Source organism: Bubalus bubalis, chromosome 19 (assembly GCF_019923935.1).
Source record: "Bubalus bubalis isolate 160015118507 breed Murrah chromosome 19, NDDB_SH_1, whole genome shotgun sequence".
NCBI classification, from domain to species: Eukaryota; Metazoa; Chordata; class Mammalia; order Artiodactyla; family Bovidae; genus Bubalus; species Bubalus bubalis.
Genome location: NC_059175.1, coordinates 70555205 through 70578956, shown reverse-complemented (window position 1 = coordinate 70578956; position 23752 = coordinate 70555205). Strand labels below are relative to the sequence as shown.

General features: G+C 52.2%; 1 pseudogene; it reads left to right on the top strand.

Moving 5' to 3' along the window:
- The first annotated feature begins 21248 nt into the window (after positions 1–21248).
- LOC102408299 lies at positions 21249–23407 on the top strand (annotated as a pseudogene).
- Positions 23408–23752: the final 345 nt, after the last annotated feature.

Here is a 23752-nt window from a genome sequence, read left to right as displayed (position 1 = left end):
TCTCTCCCTGTTTTCAGCCGAGCAGCGTAGGTTTCCTGGTGAACAATCAAATCTCTTCATATGATGAGCTTTCTCATACTTTTCCTCTTGTTGGCTCCCTGTTTATCCCTCATTTGCTGGTCAGGCCAGTTTTCTGAGGAGAGGATGAGTGTACAGGGAGGTTCCCAGCCATCCAAGCTCAAGTCTGCATGTATACATCACACCTGCCCTTAGTACCATTCTCATCGGCCTGTTGCACAAATTCCTTCCCGACTCCTTCCCAGGCTGCTCAGGATGGAGCTGAGTAGACTCTGTGGGCACCTTGACTTACTCTTTCTTTCCATCAGTGTGCTTTTAACCCATATCCTATTAGGACCATAAAGAGGAGATCTTTTATCTGCCAAAAAGATAAAGTGACGTTTCTGCAGGACAGATGTGACTGGGAATTTTTAACTCCATGAGTCTCATCATGTTCTTGGAGTCCTCACTCCTGGGACCAAGAACTGCAAACCATTTCACAATCTGCCTCTCTTTTTCTCCCGAGTCAGATTCTCTCCATTCACAGGTTCTAATTCACCAGCATAGTTTGTTCCAAGTTATCAATATCCTTCTTGCTTAAACAGACTAACGTTGTTGTCGTTCAGTCGTGTCCGACTCTTTGCGACCCCATGGACTGCAGCACGCCAGGCTTCCCTGTCCTGCACCATCTCCTGGAGTTTGCTCAAACTCAAGTCCATTGAGTCAGTGATGCCATCCAACCATCTCATCTTCTGTCGCCCCCTTGTCTTCCTGCCCTCAACCTTCCCCAGACTAACACAGATACCTGTTATAGAACAGATGCCCCTTCCGAATCATTTTATCCTTGTCTTATTGGATTATCTGAGATCATAGGCACAGAAGCAATGATTGTGTGTATCTGACTTAAAGACAAGCATCTGATATTTTGTCTCTCTATTCGATGTGTGCTCGGGGCTTCTGATGTTAACATGTGTATGTATGCTCATGAGAACAAATGTCGGTTTATTATATTTGATCAAGTTGGAACTGTATCATAGACTGTGGAAATTCATTGAGGCTATCTTTGCAACCCGATAAATGCTCTACTTTGTAAATGCCCCTTGAGTGTTTGAAAATAATTTCTATGGTCTGTTAGGAAATTTATTTTGTGTGTGTATTAGGTCAAGTTGATCTGTTGTGTATTCAAATCCTCCTTTTATGGTACACTTTACTATCTGTCAATTTTAAGAGTTGTGGTAATGATTCCTCTAATTCCCGTGAATCTGTCCATTTATCCCTGCATTTATGACAATTTTGTGGTGTTATCCTGAAGCTCTGTTCTTAAGGGAATACAAATTCATGGCTATATTCCTCAAGAATTATACCTTTTATTGTTATAAAGTATCCATCTTTTTCCATTTTATGTTTTAATCTAATTTTCACTTTGATATTAACAGTGGCCTCTCTACTGTTCTTATTTATGTTTGCCTCTTTTATTTCCCCTGTGTTTTTATGTTACATTTTTCTCTTATCATTTAATTTCTTATAAAACACACATAAGTAAATTTTATTTTTAAATGAAATCTAGGAAATTCTTAGACTTTACAGACCCTCCTCTCTGATCAGCACTGCACGCTCCTCCAAAGGGCCATAAACTTTTGCGTCTCCAGCTGGAGGGAAGTTAAACAGCGCCCTTTCTGCCAAGCTTCAAGGTCTTGGACAAGCAAATAATTTCCTAACATTAAAGAAATGTTTTATGTGTTTTGAACATCAGTTCTCCTCATTTAAATGACGACAGTAAACTGGTTTATTGCTGTAGAGCCGCAGTAAGTAGGCGCCCAGAGGCGAGGCGTCACGCTAATCGTCCGTGTTGTCTGCGGTACTGGGCCTGCTCAGCTTCAGCACGTGGGCTAATGACTCCGCTGTAAATAAGTGGCAAGTGTTTAAGGTGGTATTAATTGAAATGCATTCATGTAATTACAAACCCTCGTGTCAGGCTGAAGGCCTCTAATGCCCACTCTCTCCCGGAGCAACTTGTAACCCAGCTGTCAGAAGCCTGCATGCTTTCCTCCTTGATTCTCACTCGTCTTCCCACAGAAGCGGCCGTTCCCCTCCTTGGTGTCTCTGAGGTCGCTCATCCATGCTGCCAGCAGGAACCGGATATGAAGACACGGCCGGGGTGGGCGGTGGAGAGCGTGGTCCCCGTGATGGGGGAGGCTCACCGCGATTCTCGGGCAGCAGGACAGTCCATTCTCTGCCAGTTCTGTTAGGCTGGCATGTGGGTTTTCTGAAGCTTTGACCGGAAACCACTGTCCAGCTTTCCTGGACGAGCTCCCATCAGCCACCCTTGACACACTGGCCGTCAGTGACCTGGAGGTGGGGAGGAGAACACAGAGGCCCAGTGGACAGACGACACGCCACACCTGAGGCTGAGCTGTACTGGCATACGTGTGTACACGCGGATGCACGTGTGAGCATCCCCCCAGTCCTGGGAAGGGACTGGTGCGTGCTCGTCCCCAGGCCCACATGGGGAGATGGTCTGGCTGGTTCAGGTGCCGTGGCCGGGCGCCAGGACCAGGAGCCTCATCCCCGAGGCCCCAGTGAGTGCCCCTGAGTCCCCTTAAAAGGACTACAGGCTGCCTCCCAGTAACCCCGCCACACGACCAGCTGTGGGGAGGGGCCTGGGGGGAGGCACCCAGAAGTGGACGCCCCCTCATTGAGGCCACCTTCTCTCTGTGCCCAAAGGCACAGGATGCTGGGGAAGACTCTGCTGGGACTGGAGGGCAGGGTGGTGTTTAAAGGACACCCATCGCCAGGCATGAGTTACAGTCGTTCAGAAAGTAAAAGCGACACGTGTCGGCAGCTGTCCCGTGGGTGTTGTTCTAGCCTCGCCCTGGAGTGTCCGACGGTCCTTCAGCCTCGGGGCCATGGAGGGCTTGGCTGCAGCCGCCCCTCTGGAGCTGTGTCGTGAGCACCCTGTGTATTCTGGGTCACCCTTTGGCCTGACGGTGTGTCTTTTGGGGAGGCCATCTGTTCCGGCTGCGGAGAGGGGGCGATGCACCCCGGGGCCGTGTCCGCCAGACCCGGGGCAGGTGGATGTGTGGGCCACAGCCTCCCCGCTCTGGGGGGGACGGGGGGGCGGTGTTTGATTTTTCAGGAAAAGAAATTCCACAGGGGAAGGAGTAGGGCTTTGGTAGTCGACAATATCAGTTCTAAAAATGCAATTTCCGGATTAATAACAAAGACTCTGCTCACGTTCCCTGGCTCCTGGAGGACGCGCTCTGACCACAGAGCATATTGCGCCCCGCGGCGCCAGGCCATCACGACTCCACAGTCCTCCCCTTTCTGATGGGAGACGTCTATTAAAATGGGTCATGGTTCGTCCCGGCCCGCCCCCACCCCCACCTGGAAATGAGAAATGCACCCCAGTAGATCAGCCTTTGGTTAAATATTAAAGCTTGTAGCTTTAATATTTGTGTGTCTCTGTGTTGCATCACGGTAGAGAAACACTCACGAGAAAGAGGGTTCCCTCTGAAACCTCCACTCTCTAAGCTGTGCTGGCCTAGTTTGTCCTACTTAGAGTTTTTTTACATCAAGGACCCACTTAGACAAGAAACAAAATGTATCGATCACACACATACAGATATACACAAAATGTACCTGTGTGTGTAGAAACACATGTGCAGATACATACGTGAGCACGCTATCACACGTATGCGAAAGCACTTACTGACGCGCTAAACGTCATTTACGGCTGCAGAATCTATTTCACTGTTTGTACCTCATCAGTCTACTTTGGAGAAAAATAAGAAACGATAGGTGGGCTTGTGATTAAGACAGAGACTCATCACTCCTCTGGCCAAGAAGTTAAAGTTCTCCTTCAGCAAAAAGTCCTGCTCCAGAGGGAAATAAGAAATAGGAATCAGAAGAGGAAGTGAAGGCAAGAGGAACCCACACCCACTCACTGCTTCAAGCCATCCACACCAAACCCCGTGGGCATGGGGGACGAAGGGAGCGCATTGTCTGTTAAGGGTTAAGTATTTCACACAGTCTGCAAAATGAGACTGAAGAAAACAGGGACCAGGGCATTAGAGGGACTGAGAGTCTGTAGCTTAAGTGGGAGAATTCTTGAAACCTGAAAACGAAGATTAGCATTTTCAGATTGTTAAAACTACCGTCATACTGAGTGGATAAAGGAGTCCCTGTGTGTAACAAAGGACAACACGCCTGATGATATTCATCCTGAGCATGTCGATTATTACAATGAACAAGGCAAGTACTTGGGTCCTTGGTCCCCGCTTCCTCCTGGTTCTCAGCCAGGTGTAGCGCGCAGATGAATAGACACTGTTCTCTTTGAAAGCTCCTGGACTGTGACGTGAACCTCAGGCTTTACAGGAGTGGATTTAGAGTTTTCTGTTTGCTCAGAAGCTGGTTGCTCCACGCACTGCGCGTCCCAGGTCTTGGCGCTCAGCCACGCTGTCCACTGGCCTGATGCTCTGCATGGGGGGTCGATGAGCCTGAGCAGGGCCACCTCGTAGTGGCCGCTGCAGCCTCGGTTCCAGCCTCCGAGTGGCTGTCCGAGAGCCCCCAGGCGAGAGGTGGCGGTGTGTAGACGGCCGGTCACTCTCTCAGCACGTCTGGAGTCTGCCCACCTCTGCTGGCTGAAGTGTGTGCGTCCATTCTCTCTCCAAGAGTGGTGAGAGCCTGGATCGTCCCTCCCTCCCGCCATCATCAGCTGTGCTCTCTAAACTGCAGACGGACAAGCTGAGACCCGTGGACGATTCTGCGGGTGTGGCTAATATCCACACGTGATGGGAATGAGTGGGCACAGTGAAGGTCGTGGGCAGCGGTCATAAATGCTGACCGGTGGTGGGCATTGGCAATGGCTGCAAGCGAAGGTCAAAGGTCACTGTCAAGGGCAATTGCTGTGGGTGAGTGTCGGTGGGGGTCATGCAGGATGCTTTCACGGAAGCGCGCTCTTTGGGGAAACAATATGGCTGCCTGGATCGCAGGCTGTTCTTGGGTCCCGTCCGTGTGTGGTCGCTTGCACAACAGACTGAATTGTGCAGGAGCACGTGTGAAGCTGAGGGGCGTGAAGCAGAGCACGTGTAACTGTGCATGAGCGTGTTCCTCTGCAAAGAACAGAGGGCAGTTCAAGCAACCAGGAGTTAGCTCCAGAAACAAAACTGGATGTGGAGTTGAAAGTCTGTTGCATTTATTTTGTGGTTTCTGTGGTGAAACTCAGGGAGACAGACCTGGAGGTGTGTTCTGGTAGGACGTTCAAGGAAGTGCAAAATCTGTGACCCTCGTGGCGGGAGTAACAGCGGCTAGCAGTAAAGACAGGCAGAGAACACTAAGGGAGACGGAGGAACATACGGCTGGTCCCTGGGGGAAGGTGGCTTCCTGCAGAGAGATTGCAGGATATGCGACCCGCCTCTGCCCTTCCACCACGGCAGGGTGGCTCCACGAAGAGACACACATTTCTTATGACCAACAACAAGCGGTGAAAATAAAGTCCGGGTCCCTGAGTGTAAATCCGTCTTAAGGTGTGAATCCTGAGCTCATGGAATCTGGTGATTACTTTGAGGCTCACAGAGGCTGTTTCCACCCAGGTACCCTCCTATAAAGACCTTAAAACTGGCCCCCGACCCTCAGGCACAGCGTCATGACCTTCAGGCACACTCACATTTTAATAGTTTGAGGTATGCTGGCGACAGATTGAATCCGAGGACAAAATACAAGAGCATTTTCTGTGGTTTCTGAAGGGCATTTGATCTGTATTTTCCCCTCCGAATTGCAGGCCCTGTAATGTTTCAACCTAAAATGGGGACTTCCTGAGTTACGTTGTGCAAACCTTTTCTTTGCTTCCTGAGGTTCGTCCTTCCATAGTTTTCCAGGACAGCAAAACAGATGAGTAGGTTCTGCTGAAACTTTCCCAAAAAATTCACCTTTGTGTCGAGGTAACAGTGGAGAATGCCCATCTCCAGCCTGTGCTTTGGGAAAGATGTAGCACCATGGAGTCGTCGACGGCCCTGGATCAGAGAGGCTCCCGTCCCGCACCCCACACGTGATGCGCTGATGTGTGGGGCCTGTGGCTAATTTCACAGCTGGTGTGTTTGCTGCTGACCTGAAACCAAAGTGGAGGAATAAACAAAAGTGGGCAAAGAAATTCCAAGGGGTTCTGACAAAATGAAGTGCATGAATCTTGAGATGAAACCCGCTGGACTGGAAACTAGACATATTCTGTAAGATTGCGAGCCAAAAAAGTTAAATCTGGAAGAGCAGAGATAAAATTAAACCGATCAATAGCAGAATAGGCATTTCTTTAAAGTGACATTTCTAAGTTACACTTGAATTTCTCCAGTGATCATTTAATTTTTTTAGATGATGCTGAGGTGGGTTTAAGCTCCAGGGTTGATGCCAGCAGAGGAGGGTATTTTTCCATCTGTTTATTTCACACAAGTGCATCTTGACCTGCATTTCGTGAGTTGGGAAGAGGAGTCAACTTCTAGTTCTGGCTATCCATTTTCCCCCCTTTTTCTAGAGTGGAAAGGAGAGCAGACTCAGTCTAATGGCTGATGACTGGGGGTGAGACTACGGGGCCTTCCCAGGGACGGAACGCCCACCCCCTGTCCCCCGCTTCTTGTTTGTAAAACAAGCTCTAGCCTTCAAATCCTTCCCTAAATGCCAATGAGCCAATTTAACCAGAAAAGTGAGACACTGCATCAGGAAATGTAAATAATCAAGCAAGACAAGATAGTAATAGTTTAGCCTTAAAGCCAAGTCCAGGACTGTAGCTCCTCCTCACAGGCTGTAGGTCACTTCCTGAGCCCTGGCCTGGAGCTGTTTTGCAGATACCGAAGCCCCCAGCAGGTAAAACCGGGTCACCACATGCGGGCCGTTGGTGGTAGACCCCAGCCTGGTGGGAACCAGAAGGTTTGTGATCGGGATTCCTGAAACATCACCCTGTTACCTCGCCTTCAGCCAATCAGGACAGTATGTAAGCTGACACGTACCCTGGACCACCCCACCACGAGGACCCCCCTCACACCCTTTGAACACCCTTCCCTGAGGTTGGGGGTCAGGTCTTCTGGCTCTCCTTGCTTGGCCCCAAGTTGGGTGTCTCCCGTTTAACAGCACTTTCCTGCACCTCTGCCTGCTGACAGTATAGACTTTTTTGCTTCTCTGGGGCGAGTGGACTCAGGTTTGGTTCACAAACGGGTTCAGTGTCCGTGGCGGCAGGGGACCGGCTGGATGACAGGGGCCTGTCGTTTGCACCCTCCTCATTTGGTGTCCTGGGTGGGGGCACCCTCTGGCCTCTCTCACCCCCAGGATCTAAGCCCCCCCACGCCCCAGCAGTGTGCAGGGATGCTGTCCCCTCACCCCACCCCAGCCCATCCCACTCAGCTTCCCCAGGCCCCATCCTGCCAAGACCACGCCCCCGGGAGTTTCCGCCCTGGGGACGCAGGGTCCTGCTGGGGGTGGGAGATCCACTCGAGGTGCTAGCTATGTCCCGAGTGTGCGGAGGCCGCGGGCTGGCCCCCCGGTCCCTGCCCACCCTGAGCGGTCCTGGGGACCCAGCCAGACTCCTTCTGGGTGTGGCTTCCGGCAGAGCCCACGCGTGAACGGGTCTGGCCCGGGAACCCGGAGGTGCATCACCTGGATGCCCCTTCCGTGGGGCAGGCTCTCGAGAGGCCAGGGTGGGGTGCAGGGTGGAGGGTGAGGACTCGCAGGCCACCCTCCCCCAGCTTTACCAGGTGTCCGGGTGGAAACGCCACGTGGACGGGGTGGCCTCTTCACAGAGGAGGAAGGAGACCCCGTGGTTATGACTGGGAGAGAAAACACAGGAGTGAGGGAGGGGAATGAAAACTCACCCCAAAGAGAAGAGTCTGGGGAGGGGAGCCGGGACAGGGCGAGAGAGGTGCGTGGCCCCAGGAGGCTGCCTGGCAGGGAGTGGCTGTGGGGGGCGCCCGGGGACTCCCACACTGCGAGGGTCCCAGCAGAAGAGAGGGAGGCGAGGGTCCCAGCAGAAAGAGGGGGAGTCGGGACAGGGAGAGAGAGGTGTGGGGCCCCAGGAGGTCGCCCAGCAGAGGAGGAGGTGCCCGGCAGGATGGCTCCTCCGTGCAGGAGGCACAGGGTCTGCCTAGGGCTCTGCTGGAGGCTGTAAGGGGTCCTGGCCCCGGGGCACAGTCTGGACACTGTGGCCGGAGGTTTCTGCCTGCAGCCGCGGCAGCTCAGATCCTGCAAGGCTTCAGCTCCTGAGGTCACACAGTCCACCCGGGGGCCCGGACCAGACCAGGGCTGCCCCGGCTCTGAGAGCAGCGGGAAAGCGAGCCGGGCCTGGTGCTGCCCAAGGGGGAGGGGACGCCGCTTCTCCAGGGGGAGGTGGACCCTGCACACTTCACCCAGGCCCCAGAAGGTGGGGAGCGGCCCACACGGAAGGAGAGGCTCACACTCTGGCCAAAATCGGTGACAGAGGCAGGCGCGGAGCAGGGCGGGCAGGAAACCTGTGCGAGTCCACTCAGAGGAGGTGAGGGAAGGCACGGGCCAGTTTCTCGAAACAGTGAAGGGAACCGATGCTGGCAAAGTGGGCTGAGTCCATGTAAGCCAACAAAGACATCCCCCCAAGAGATGACAAGCACATCACAGAATCCCGCGGGAGCCCTGGGCTCACTTCAGGACCTGTACGGGCTGTGAGTGACCACCATGAGCAGCGCAGATCAGGTAATGGGGCCCCTTCTCGGGGACGCACTGGCCAGCTCAGCAGGCCGACACTGAAGGTGGCCGTGCTGGGCGGGGCGGGCGGGGGCACTGGGGTGGGGGGCACAGGGCCTTCCCTGGTGGCTGAGCTTTGGGGCCGAGTCCCCAGGAGAACACAGCCCTAGGGAGGCCGTGGGCGGTCGGTACGGAGATAAAAGCTTTTCAGGGTGGGCAGCGAGAACCGGTGTGGATTCAGACCCTGGATGGACCAACGGGAGGGCCTGACGGGGAGGACTGGACCGGGCCATGGGCACTGGTGTAGGGGCACGGCGCGGAGCGTCATGGGGTGGGAGAGGCGCCCGTAGGCACAGGAGACGAGAGGTCGTGTGGCCCAGCCGAGCTGCCGTGTCCGACTCTTCACGCCCCCGTGGACGGCAGCGCACCAGGCTTCCTCGTCCCTCACCATCCGGAGCTTGCCCAAGATCCTGCTGAGGCCTGAGGGCAAACTCAGCTGCAGTGTGAATATACAGATAATTGTGTATGAGCACGCCACAGAGCTCTGCCCCTTAACAGGACGGAAGGGCACAGCTGCCTTGTGATTGCAGACCCAGGTCCTGTGGGCTCCAGAACTTATCCATCCATCCGAGACCCTGCAACGCTGCAGCGGTGAGCAGCAACTGCACACCTCCCCCGTCCGCCCCCGCCGCCTCCCCTCCCCTGGACGGAGCAGGAGCTGCTCAGAGGAGGTCGTGGGGTTCCCCCTGTCCCTCCACCATCTCCCCTCCCCTGGACAGAGCGGAGGGCTGCTCAAAGGAAGCCGTGGGGCTCCCCCCATCACCCCTGTTCTCCCCCGTCTCCCCTCCCCTGGATGGAGCGGGAGTTGCTCAGAGGAGGCTGTGGGGTTCCCCCTGTCCCCCCACCATCTCCCCTCCCCTGGACAGAGCGGAGGGCTGCTCAAAGGAAACCATGGGGCTCCCCCCATCACCCCTGTTCCCCCCTGCCCTGTCCCCCTCCCCATCTTCCCTCCCCTGGACAGAGCTGGGGGCTGCTCAGAGGAGGCCGTGGGGCTCCCCCTGTCCCCCCTGCCATCTCCCCTCCCTTGGACAGAGCAGGGGCTGCTCAGAGGAGGCCGTGGGGCTCCCCCATCACCCCTGTTCCCCCCTGCCCCATCTCCCTCCATCTTCCCTCCCCTGGACAGAGCAGGGGTTGCTCAGAGGAGGCTGTGGGACCTGGCGGGGGAGCGGGGAGCAGGGACGCTGTGACAGGTGCAGAAGTGGGGCATCTAAAATTGGACGCGGGGCAGTGTTGGCGTCTGTCCAGCAGCCTCCATCCATCCAGCAGCAGCTTCCAGCGCCAGCAGCCCTCGGGGCCGTGCTCTGGGATGTCTCAGGGCAGGACCGGGGGACTCAGGCCCTAGCCCGCCCGCCCGCCCGCCCGCTTCCGGCAGCTGTTCCTGGTGACTGTGAGGAAGGTCAAGTGCCCTCCTGGCCCAGCTGTCAGTGAGGATCACAGGGTCTGGTGTGAACTCACTCCCGGGCTTAGACGGGAGGCTGCCCATGGACTCTGCACAACCGTGAGCGTCCGGGGCTCCATCCAGCCTCCCAGGTCCTGCTCAGATGCCACTAGTCGGGGCACAAACGGGACCCACACGGGCAGCGTGAACCCTGTGGTGTTCCGCCTGCACCTCTCCTGGCGTCTCCTGGACGGAAGGTCACTGCACACGCTTCACAAGTCCGCCACACGCCTCCCTCCCCTCCAGCCCTGTCCCCGTAACCCATCTGCCCCTGTGGGTGGAGCGGCTTTTGGGAAGGAGAAGGACAAAGAGGGAATCTGCTCTGCAGGAATGACTTTGGACCTTTAAGATCCTAGTGAAAACATAAGACAAAAGTGCTTCTCACAGACGTCAGAGGGACAGAATACGGGCCGAACACTGTGTATTCCGTTGCCTTTAAAAGGATGAAAGCTCTTCGACTCTCAGCCGTGAGTGCATGGACTTAAGGAGACCCCTGAAGAAGCTCCATCGAGGCTGAGAGCCATGAGAACTGCAGACACGCCTGTCCTGGGTTTCCGAGAGCTGACCACCCGCAGTCACCAGGAAGCACACGACGGCTGCATGCTGTCTCAGGGATGATCCGCGTGAACACATGCCCACTTCACTGTTTATGCGGCCAATTATCTTCCTCTGCAGCCAGTAGAGCGCTTGCCAAGTCTTCCTGCTTTCCTCTGGGGCTGGGGGTTGAGGGAGACAGTGGACTGGAGACCCTCAGGGCTACATCTGCTCCAGGCACTCTGGTCCCTTCAGACCTCCGGCCTTGTCTCTGCTGGACAGCTCACAGCTCAGTGCCTGGTGGGTCAGCCTCTGTGTGTCCTGGGACACCTCCCCATGCCCTGACCGCCTGCCAAGCATCAGGGACAATGAAGATCCAAGGCTTAAGGGACTCAGGGGCAGCTTCAGAGAGCTTGCTGGGAGCTTGTTATCATTTGGGCAGAAGATGTGGTAGTGTTTGCTTGTTTTGTTTTTGGCTTTCAGGTTCAGTTTAGTTCAGTTCAGTTGCTCAGTTGTGTCCGCCTCTTTGCGACCCCATGGGCTGCAGCACACCAGGCCCCCCTGTCCATCACCAACACCCAGAGCTTGATCAAACTCATGTCCATCGAATCGGTGATGCCATCCAACCATCTCATCCTCTGTCGTCCCCTTCTCCTCCTGCCTTCAATCTTTGCCAACATCAGGGTCTTTTCAAATGAGTCAGCTCTTCACATCAGGTGGCCAAAGTATTAGAGCTTCAGCTTCAACATCAGTCCTTCCAATGAGTATTCAGAACTGATCTCCTTGAGGATAGACTGGTTTGATCTCCTTGCAGTCCAAGGGACTCTCAAGAGTCTTCTCCAACACCGCAGTCAAAAGCATCAATTCTTTGGTGTTCAGCTTTCTTCATGGTCCAACACTCATATTCCTACATGACTATGGAAAAACCATACCTTTGACTAGATGGACCTTTGTAGGCAAAGTAATGTCTCTGCTTTTTAATATGCTGTCTAAGTTGGTCATAGCTTTTCTTCCAAGGAGCAAGCGTCTTTTAGATTCATGGCTGCAGTCACCATCTGCAGTGATTTTGGAGCCCAAGAAAATAAAGTCTGTCACTGTTTCCATTCTTTCCCCATCTATTTGCCACGAAGTGATGGGACCAGATGTCATGATCCTAATTTTTTGAATGTTGAGTTTTAAGCCAGCTTTTTCACTCTCCTCTTTCACTTTCATCAAGAGGCTTTTGAGTTCCTCTTCACTTTCTGCCATAGGGTGGTGTCACCTGCATATCTGAGGTTATTGATATTTCTCCCGGCAATCTTGATTCCAGCTTGTGCTTCTTCCAGCCCAGCGTTTCTCATGATGTACTCTGCATGTAAGTTAAATAAGCAGGGTGACAATATACAGCCTTGACGGACTCCTTTCCCAATTTGGAACCAGTCTGTTGTTCCATGTCCAGTTCTAATATTGCTTCTTGACCTACATTCAGATTTTTTAGGAGGCAGGTAAGGTGGTCTGGTATTCCCATCTCTTGAAGAATTTTCCACACTTCATCGTGATCTACACAGTCAAAGGCTTTGGAGTAATCAATAAAGCAGAAGTAGATGTTTTTTCTGGAATTTTCTTGCTTTTTCTATGATCCCACATATGTTGGCAATTTGATCTCTGTTTCCTCTACCTTTTCTACATCCAGCTTGAACATCTAGAAGTTCATGGTTCACATACTGTTGAAGCCTCGCTTGGAGAATTTTGAGCATTACTTTACTAGCATGTGAGATGAGTGCAATTGTGTGGTAGTTGGAGCATTCTTTGGCATTGCCCTTCTTTGGGATTGGAATAAAAACTGACCTTTTCCAGTTCTGTGGCCACTGCTGAGTTTTCCAAACTTGCTGGCTCATTGAATGCAGCACTTTCACAGCATCATCTTTCAGGATTTGAAATAGCTTAACTCGAATTCCATCACCTCCACTAACTTTGTTCATAGTAAAGCTTCCTAAGGACCACTTGACTACACATTCCAGGATGTCTTGCTCTAGGTGAGGTGAGAAAGTAGAGAAAATCACTAGACCATTCAGGTATGACCTAAATCAATCCCTTGCAATTATACAGTGGAAGTGACAAATAGATTCAAGGGATTAGATCTAATAGACCGAGTGCCTGAAAAACATGAATGGAGGTTTGTGACATTGTACAGAAGGCAGTGATCAAGACCATCCCCAAGAGAAAGAAAGGCAAAAAGGCATAGTGGTTGTTTGAGGAGACCTTACAAATAGCTGAGAAAAGGAGAAGCTTTCCAGGGGGGCGATCGTTCCCAGACAAACGTCCACGGGGCTGACAGAACGCAGGAGGCCTTCTCTAGGAACCCCAGGCTGTCCTGTGCCATCATTAAGAGGTGCCTAGTTCTCTCCAGGCTGCTCTCAGGGCACCTGCTGTGTGTGTGTTAGTGGCGTGTGCCACAGACGATTCCCAGGACGCGGTGGTCCTGAGGGCAGAGCTGAGGGAGCCCTCACCCGCGTCTTCACAAAGGAGAGAAGAGGCGCCGCGTGTGTGCCTGCCCCGAAGGAGCGGCACTCTCTCGAGCCATGACCTGGCTGGGCAGGTAACTGCGGGCCTGTATTTTGGGGGCAGATGTTAAGGTAAATTTCCCGAAATGAAGCTATTATGAAACTATCTACCAGAATTTCTGGCTTGCAAAGGCACCCTTGAGTTTGCCTCCCCTCCTGAGGAAACGAGTTTTGCTCAGATCCAAGTTTGTTGTTGTTGAGTCACTGACATGCCCGACCCCTTGTGACCCCATGAACCGCAGCACGCCAGGCCTCCCTGTCCATCACCAACTCCTGGAGTTCACTCAAACTCATGTCCATCGAGTCAGTGATGCCATCCAACCATCTCATCCTCTGTCATCCCCTTCTCCTCCCGCCTTCAGTCTTTCCCAGCATCAGGATCCTTTCCAATAAGTCAACTCTTCGCATCAGGTGGCCAAAGTACTGGAGCTTCAGCTTCCACAACGGTCCTTCCAATGAATATTCAGGGTTGATTTCCCCTAGTACTGACTGATTTGATCCCAGGTACTGACTCCAGCTCCCAGGGACAGATCGGAGCTGTCTGTACCTCAAGGAGACACACCAGCACACACACGTGCACGCTTGACCACGAAGCATGCACGCACTGCAGGAGAGACGAGGGCAGAAGCGGGGAGAAAACCCAAAGCCCACGAGACAAGAGGGCCGCCACGGTCACTGAGCGGCAGGGCTTGGAGGGCGGGGCCTCTGCCTCTTTGGGGCGACGGTGCTGGGCGAGGGGCGCAGGGGCACGCCTCAGGGACCCGCCCCCATGCCTCCCCCTTTCCCGCAGCCCCCACGGTTTTCCTGCTCTCCTGACTGCAGTTACCACCGATTCTGATTGTTCCAGAGTTAACGCTTTGCCTCTGCACTCAAAAAAGTTCATGGTGTTTATCATTTTACTGAGTCCAAAATAAGGCAAACACATCCTATAAAATTTTCAAAATAGAGAAAGTTCAACAAAGACAGCTGCATTGAATTACAGCCTCCCCGCCCCACGGCTGCTGCAGTGAACGTGACTTGTCTGTATTGCAGCCTTTTCTGTTCATGGACGCATCGATTCCATTGTAAGCCAGCATCGGCGGCTCTATGGTGGGGCAAATGGTGCCCTCCTCCACGACGATCACCCCAGGTCTGCTGCAGCCAGAGCCCCTGTCCCCACGGCAGGCCATGGCTGGCCCGCGCCTCTGCAGGAGACACTGGAACGGCCACAGACAGGTCTGGCTCAGTCTCTGGGGGGGTGGGGTGGGGTGTTGCTGCTCCTTCCCTGGGTCCTCTGAGCGCTTCTGGAGGGTATGAGGTTAGGCGACTACGTGCCTCCTACCGTCTTGTTGCAGCTTCTCCTTTGCCCTTAGATGTGAAGTATCTTTTTTTGGCAGGTTCCAAGATTCTCCTGTCGATGGCTGTGGGGCAGCGAGTTGTGATTTTGCTGTTCCCGTAGGACACGATGAGGACACGTTCTTCTACTCTACCATCTTGCAAGTAGCAAAATGCATGGTTAATGCATCAATTCCTTTGTAAGCCAGTCTCATAATTAGGTCCCTCTAAGTATTTAAACATTTTTGCTGCTGTTTATAATACATCTATGACCTTCCCTGAGATTAATCTTTGCCCACATCATCAGCGTTTCATGTCATGTTGTTACGTCTCAGTGAGGCTGTGTGGACAAGCCATCGAGGGTGCCGGTTGCTTGTGTGGGCACCTGTGTGTGCTCAGTCACTTCAGTCGTGTCCGACTGTTTCCCTGCTTTAAGGGTAAAACCTTATCTGGGGTTTCAGCTGGTGCTCCCACAGCCTGTTGCATTGCGGGGTCTCTACTCTGAGCCTCAGAGGATGCACTTCAGCTTTGTCGTTTGGAACGTAGCCCCGACGCCCTTCTGGATGCACCTCAGTCCTGTCCTCTCTTGTTTTAAAGTAAAATCACCAGCTTGCCTTCAGGTCTCGCTGGCGTCAGAGCGGGACTTTCAGCTCGATCGCTGCGAGCATCGTCCCTGCTGGTCGGCTTCCTTGTGTCCTAACGGGGCTGAGCTTCCGGCCTGTGAGGTCTGGCGGGCTGCCCTGGTGGGTGACAGCCCAGGTGCCCCTCTGTGCCCGCCTTCGTCCTGGAGTCCTGACAGCCCCACTGCCCCATTAGCGATCTCCTCGGAAGAATTAGACTCTTTATCCAGGGTTCTTTTAAGTGCTAGTTTGTGTGGAGCAGATGGACATTCATGCCGCGCTCCTTTCTGCACTTTGCCCTGATCTCCTGTCATCTTAAGGAGCTGGCTTTATCAGCATCTGTGACCTGAACTGCCGTCCTAGGGGAGCTGGACTGCTTATTAAGGATGGGATAAGTAACCCCTTCACACAGATGGCAGAGCTGATCCAGAAAATGTGCGGGCGAAGCCAGTCCCGCCTGACCCCGGTGCCCACAGCGGGGATGCCCTCGGGGCTGGGATAACTTCCTGCCCGGGATCCCTCCCCAGCGCCAGGCACGGCTCCCTCCTGCCTTTGAGAATCTCCCTTCTGGGCTGCAGCGGGGTTGTGCTCACCACCATCACCTTTGTCCCCAGGAGCCTGGAGGGCTGGTGGAAGGGAGCGGGGCCCAGCCTGGGTTCCTGGGTTTTTCCTCCGTGAAGCCAGGCTGTTTGGAATTTGCTTATTACTGGCCTTTCAGGGTTACTTGGTGAGGCCTTAGGGATCCGTGCAAAAGCAGCCAGTGCTCCACAGAGAAGGGGGCGGTCCTGGGAAGGAGGTCAACAGGCAGAGAGCAGAGAGGATGCGGGGCTGGAGGTGGAGGCAGGAAGAGGCAGATGGAGGGAGGCCGCTGGAGGCAGGGGACGGGGCGGTGCCGGACCCCACCATTGCTGGCTCCGCCAGGCTCACCTTCTGCCCCTGCCCCTGGCTTCTAGTTCCAAGGCAGCTGGAGACTTGGGCTCTGTCTGTAATACAAAGGGTGACCAGGCTCTGGGTGAGCCGCTGGCCGTGGGGAGCGGGGCCTGGATCCCGGCTGGGTGTGCCCAGCATCCGCCTGGGGTCAGAACAGGTGGCTGCGTGGGCCCTGTGGCCCTGGGGCCCTCTCACTGCGAGTGTCTTCCTCAGACACCCTCCCCTGGGCCCTGCAGGTGCTCAAAGCTGCCCTCCCCACCCAGCTCACAGCCCCTGTGGACCCAGAGCCCCCTGCCCACCCGCCTCCAGCGATCTGTCCTTTTTTGGAAGGAAAGCGGGCCAGTTCCCCATTGGCTGTCACACTTAGAGCCCCGGGCTTCCGCGGGCTCCTTATCGCAAAGCCTTCAGCACCTTCAGGGACCTCCTGGAAGCCCTCAGGCTCACCTGACCCCCTCAAGGGCCCGGGAGTTCCCCAGAAAGGCAGCGGTGAAGAAATTGGCTGAGGAAAAGAAACATTCCCCGCTAATGAGAAACAACTTGTCTGCATTTATGAAACAAACCGAGAACGTACCCTTGAAGAGCTTCCAGAGTGTGAGTGCGAACAAAAACAGGCTGACCGAGAGCGGTTAGCAGCTCGGCCTCCATTTGCAGGTAAAGTGAATTCCGGGCCGCTGCCCGCTCACGGGGAGAAGCCAAAACTCCCCGGAGGTTGTCAGAACACACGGGGCTCATCTCCCTGCACTTGGCCAGGGAGAAACCTGGGATTTGTGCCTCGCAAGGCAACTGAAAGTTAGCATATTACAGGCCATATGAACAGCAATAGTAGCATTAATGTGTGTGCTTAGTCGCTCAGTCGTGTCTGACTTTTTGTGACCCCCCATAAACTGCAGCCCACCAGGCTCCTTCATCCATGAGGATTCTCCAGGACAGAATACTGGAGTGGGTGGCCATGTCCTTCTCCAGGGGATCTTCCCGACCCAGGGATCAAACCCAGGTCCCCTGCATTGCAGGCGGATTCTCTACCAGCCGAGCCACCTGGGCAGCCCGGTAGCATCAATACTGTACAGTATTCGTGTTTCCTCTTTCACAGTGTTTCATGAGAGAGCCCCAGACCACAGTGACCTTGGGATGTGGGGTGGCCCATGCGTCTTATTTTATAAAAGGTTCTTGTTTTATAAAGTGAGAAAATGTAAACAGAGAGAGGTTAACTACTTCGTAAATGCTATAAAATAAAAGAGCGAGATTGCTAATTAGTCTAAGGCCGCTGTGTAGAGACTCTGCTTAAATCCGTGTGAACAACAGCTTGTAATAGATTGTCCTAGTAATTTCCATAGGAACCGCTGCGAGTGTATAGAAATTAAAAGTGGGGTTGGATTAATAGTTGTATAGTAACCTGCTCTGGGGCTTTTAATCTTGATTTTTTTATTCCTTGTAATTACAGTGCAACATGAAGATAAATATGCTCATTTTGGTTACAATTATCTACCTCAAAGGAAGCAAATACAGTATCCTTCAAAGCATAATTTCCTAGTTTTTAAAGAGACTTTTGCTGGAGAAGCGTCCTACCACCGAGCCTTGTGTAGTTGGCCCCATGGTCTTCTGACACGTCAGGAGTGCAGGGTGGCGGAGGGGAGACTACATTTGCCATCATAAAGCATGTATCCTTAAAATACAGCATTTCTGAATTAGCTCATCCTGCCAGGACTCCTAACAACTTTTCAGATAAAATGAAAAGCTTCAAGAAGCTGCTTTAAGTTCAGCCTGGCATCTGGCGTGGGTGTCCACTGAGGTGGACCTAGTGCCTCATGAAATGAGTGGTACAGTCAGCCCTGGCAGGCTGGAGGGGGATCCCGAAGCCAGGGCCAGGTGGGAGGCTGGCGGGCTGGAGTCTGGACTTGTTACATTGATGCTGGAGGAGCAGGTGAGTGAGAGCCAGGGGTGCCAGCCCTGGTCAGGGGGCCAGAGGCCAATCAGAGACTCCTGAGCCTTTTGAGCACAGGGGCCACTCAGCTCATGGGAGCAAAAGTGAAAGACAGCGTTCCTCGCTCAGTCGTGTCCGACTCTGTGTGACCCTAGGGACTGTGGCCCACCAGGCTGCTGTGTTCATGGAATTCTCTAGGCAAGGGTAATGGGGTGGGTGGCCGTTTCATCCTTCAGGGGATCTTCCCAACCCAGGGAGCAAACCTGCATCTCTCCAGTCTCCTGCCTTGGCAGGTAGATTCTTTACCCTCTGAGCTTGTTTTCAAAAATCAACTGACTTCTGAGCTGACCAGTGCCAGGAAGGAAGGAAAAGAAGAAAGGAAGGACCACAGAGCCCACCGACCAGTTCTAGAATGCTCCCTCTGTGGACACAGCTGGAGCAAAAAGGGGTCTTCAAAAAGGGAGGGGTTTCTGATTTCATTTTCCAGTCACTTTTTATCAGCAGGTTGGTCTTGTTGGTTTTCTGTTAGGAATTTAAATTCTAGGAAAACAGTTCTAGGAAAATTCTAGGAAAACAATTCTCAGTCCAGCTGGGGGCTGTGAGTGTGTGCCTCTGAACCATGGCTGGAAAGGCTCCCCAGCCGGGGAGCCTGGCTCATCTCAGCCTCCAGGCCGAGGATGGGTATTTTCCCCCTTATTAAGCTCTCTCTCTCTGTTTTAAATTGAAGTATAGGTGATTTGCAATGCTGTGTTAATTTCTGCTGTAGAGTGAAGCGACTCAGTTATACGCATACACACATTCTTTTTATATTCTTTTCCATTACGTTTATCCCAGGATATTGAATATAGTTCCCTGTGCTGTACGGCAGGACCTTGTTGCTTATCCAGAGGACGGCTTTTTATAGCCAGGCTAACTCCTCAGGGGCTTATCAGTGGGACGGAAATAACCTCTGAAAACACAGGCCTGGACTGGTGGTTTTGTTGGTGGTGGTGTGAACATGTCCTCTGAAAATGAACAGCCCTTTAAAGTGGCAGCAAAGCCCCTCTGACCACTGTGGGCAGCGGCTGCGGCAGGTCTGGCTGGCCACATTCACAGAGGGAACGTTCTAGAGCTGGTCTGTGGGCTTTGTGGTCCTGCTCCCTTTCTTCCTTTCCTGCCTTCCTGGCAGTGGTCAGCTCAGAAGTCAGCTGACTGTTGAAACCAAGCTGACCGGAATCTCAACTTTCATTTAATTCATGTTCTATCATAAAGTACAATACATTTTAGTGTGAAAATAGCAATTCAACTTTGAGAGTACTTTTTCTGGCATTCCAAACCATTTTCTTTGGTCTTCAATGTATTCATTCTGATGAACAAAACAAGTTTGAGGAATTAAATTTAATAAGCTTGAGTTGGTTTTTGTTTGTATGTGTGCTGGTTTTCTTCATTTTAAGCACTGGTTTATTTTAGCTTCTGAAATCTCAGGAGATTGTTACAAGTATGAAAGTGAAAGTTGCTCAGCTGTGTCCCACTCTTTGTGACTGCATGGACTATACTGTCCATGGAATTCTCCAGGCCAGAATATTGGAGTGGGTAGCCTTTCCCTTCTCTAGAGGCTCTTCCTGACCCAGGAATCGAAATCTGTGTTGGTTCCTGGCCTCCTGCCTTGCAGACAGGTTCTTCACCATTTGATTCACCAGGGAAGCTTCCCTTTTATAGTGTATTTAGACCATTTAACAGTATGAAAAGGCAAAATGATAGGATACTGAAAGAGGAACTCCCCAGGTCAGTCGGTGCCCAATATGCTACTGGAGATCAGTGGAGAAATAACTCCAGAAAGAATGAAGGGATGGAGCCAAAGCAAAAACAATATCCAGCTGTGGATATGACTGGTGATAGAAGCAAGGTCTGATGTTGTAAAGAGCAATATTGCATAGGAACCTGGAATGTCAGGTCCATGAATCAAGGCAAATTGGAAGTGGACAAACAAGAGATGGCAAGAGTGAATGTTGACATTCTAGGAATCAGCGAACTCAAATGGACTGGAATGGGTGAATTTAACTCAGATGACCATTATATCTACTACTGCGGACAGGAATCCCTCAGAAGAAATAGAATAGCCATCATGGTCAACAAAAGAGTCCAAAATGCAGTACTTGGATGCAATCTCAAAAATGACAGAATGATCTCTGTTCGTTTCCAAGGCAAACCATTCAGTATCACAGTAATCCAAGTCTATGCCCCAACCAGTAACACTGAAGAAGCTGAAGTTGAACAGTTCTATGAAGACCTACAAGACCTTTTAGAACTAACACCCCCAAAAGATGTCCTTTTCATTATAGGGGACTGGAATGCAAAAGTAGGAAGTCAAGAAACACCTGGAGTAACAGGCAAATTTGGCCTTGGAATATGCAATGAAGCAGGGCAAAGAGTTCTGCCAAGAAAATGCACTGATCATAGCAAACACCCTCTTCCAACAACACAAGAGAAGACTCTACACATGGACATCACCAGATGGTCAACACCAAAATCAGACTGATTACATTCTTTCAGCCAAAGATGGAGAAGCTCTATACAGTCAGCGAAAACAAGACCAGGAGCCGACTGTGGCTCAGATTATGAACTCCTTATTGCCAAATTCAGATTTAAATTGAAGAAAGTAGGGAAAACCATTAGACCATACAGGTATGATCTAAATCAAATCCCTTATGATTATACAGTGGATGTGAGAAATAGATTTAAGGGCCTACATCTGATAGATAGAGTGCCTGATGAACTATGGAATGAGGTTCGTGACATTGTACAGGAGACAAGGATCAAGACCATCCCCGTGGAAAAGAAATGCAAAAAAGCAAAATGGCTGTCTGGGGAGGCCTTACAAATAGCTGTGAAAAGAAGAGAAGCGAAAAGCAAAGGAGCAAAGGAAAGTTATAAGCATCTGAATGCAGAGTTCCAAAGAATAACAAGAAGAGATAAGAAAGCCTTCTTCAGCGATCAATGCAAAGAAATAGAGGAAAACAACAGAATGGGAAAGACTAGAGATCTCTTCAAGAAAATTAGAGATACCAAGGGAACTTTTCATGCAAAGATGGGCTCGATAAAGGACAGAAATGGTATGGACCTAACAGAAGCAGAAGATATTAAGAAGAGATGGCAAGAATACACAGAAGCCTCCCTCTCAGAACCTTCCTGCCGCCGTGTTCGGACCTCGCTGCTTCAGCCTCTGGGTCCCATTCCATCTTTCCACCCTGCGACTAGCCGCAGAGAAAAACTAATTCCATATTATTTTTTTGCCCCATACACACTTTGAGGCGAGCAAAAAGATTAGAATAAATTTTAACAATGAGGGAAATCATGCACATCCAGGCCGGTCAGTGTGGCAATCAGATCGGTGCCAAGTTCTGGGAGGTGATCAGTGATGAACATGGCATCGACCCCACTGGCACCTATCATGGGGACAGCGACCTACAACTGGACCGCATCTCCGTGTACTACAATGAAGCCACAGGTGGCAAATATGTCCCTCGTGCTATCTTGGTGGATCTAGAACCCGGAACCATGGACTCTGTTCGCTCAGGTCCTTTTGGTCAGATCTTCAGACCAGACAACTTTGTTTTTGGTCAGTCCGGTGCAGGCAACAACTGGGCCAAGGGCCACTATACAGAGGGAGCCGAGCTGGTTGACTCGGTCCTGGATGTGGTTCGGAAGGAGGCCGAGAGCTGTGACTGACTGCAGGGCTTCCCGCTGACCCACTCGCTGGGTGGGGGCACCGGCTCCGGAATGGGCACCTTGGTCATCAGCAAGATCCGTGAAGAGTATCCTGACCGCATCATGAACACCTTCAGCGTGGTGCCCTCACCCAAAGTTTCCGACACTGGTTGAGCCCTACAACGCCACCCTCTCCATCCATCAGCCGGTGGAGAACACTGATGAAACCTACTGCATTGACAACGAGGCCCTTTACGACATATGTTTCCGCACCCTCAAGCTGACCACGCCAACCTACGGAGACCTGAACCACCTCGTCTCGGCCACCGTGAGTGGAGTCACCACTTGCCTCCGCTTCCCTGGCCAGCTCAACGCTGACCTCCGCAAGCTGGCCGTCAACATGGTGCCCTTCCCACGCCTCCACTTCTTCATGCCTGGCTTTGCCCCTCTAACCAGCTGTGGCAGCCAGCAGTATCGGGCCCTCACTGTCCCTGAGCTCACCCAGCAGGTCTTCGATGCCAAGAACATGATGGCTGCCTGTGACCCCCGCCATGGCCGGTACCTCACCGTGGCTGCTGTGTTCCGTGGGCGGATGTCCATGAAGGAGGTAGATGAGCAGATGCTCAACGTGCAGAATAAGAACAGCAGCTACTTCGTGGAATGGATCCCCAACAACGTCAAGACAGCTGTTTGCGACATCCCACCCCGTGGTCTGAAGATGGCAGTCACCTTCATTGGCAACAGCACGGCCATCCAGGAGCTGTTCAAGCGCATCTCAGAGCAGTTCACGGCCATGTTCCGCTGGAAGGCTTTCCTCCACTGGTACACAGGTGAGGGCATGGATGAGATGGAGTTCACCGAGGCTGAGAGCAACATGAACGACCTCGTCTCCGAGTACCAGCAGTACCAGGATGCCACCGCAGAAGAGGAAGAGGATTTCGGTGAGGAGGCTGAAGAGGAGGCCTAAGGCCAAGTCCCTATCACCTTAGGCTTCTCAATCCCCTCAGCCTTCTTCCTCAACGACCCCTTTCCTCTCCCTCAGAATTTGCATTTTCTGCATCTATCTTGTTTTTCTTTTTTGGGGGGGGATTCTAGAACAGTGCCTGGCACATAATAGGCACTCAATAAATATTTGTTGTTTGTTGAATGTCTCTTCTCTCTTTCCACTCTTGGGGAGCCTAGATTTTCTGCATTCTGGGTAACCCTGTCATTTTCCTTCTGGTGCCCACTCCTCCCATCTGTCCAGTTAACATTTCCCTCTCTGTTTTCGAGATAGCTCCCCAAGAGGCTGGGTTTCCTCAAATCTCATTTAGAACCTTGTGCTGAAAACCTGGATTGGTGACTGCCATCCTAGGCCAGTGTGCTGGCCCAGGGGAAGGAAACTGAGCAAGTAGAAGTCCCTACCAGAAAGGGTTGGATTTGGAGAGGGGCATCCAGGGTACTGAAGTCCTAGGTGCCAGGTATCTCCCCGCTCCTCTCAGCTTGTGCAGAGGTGTTGACAGTATTATCTTCATTTTTAGTCTCCTTCCAAGCTCTGTCCTGAGCTATTACCTTTGCAAGTTTCTGGCCCCTACCCTATCAAGTGGGAATCCCTTCCTCTTCCACTTTATCTCCTTCATAATAACGTTGAATTCCCCTCCTTTCTCCTGTTTGAGAAAGGGGGTCAAGAGAAGCAAGAGATAGCCTTGGTCTCTAAGTCTCCAGAAAGCCCTCCCCACTGCATCTTTTCTTATAAAAAAAAAAAATAAATAGCAGCCCCTTCTGTACCTACACGGAAAGGTATGTGCTGCCACCTAAACGTCATTCCCCAGACAGGGGACAGAACACCTTCCATCTTTTGGCAAACATCTCATCTCTCCTGCTACTGCTTCCCCACTTCCTGATTTTGTCCTATTCTACACTTCAGATTTCTATTGTGTTGAACTTGCTGCTTTTTTTCATATTGAAAAGATGACATTGCCCCAAGAGCCAAAAATAAATGGGAACTGAAAAAAAAAAAAAAAAAGAATACACA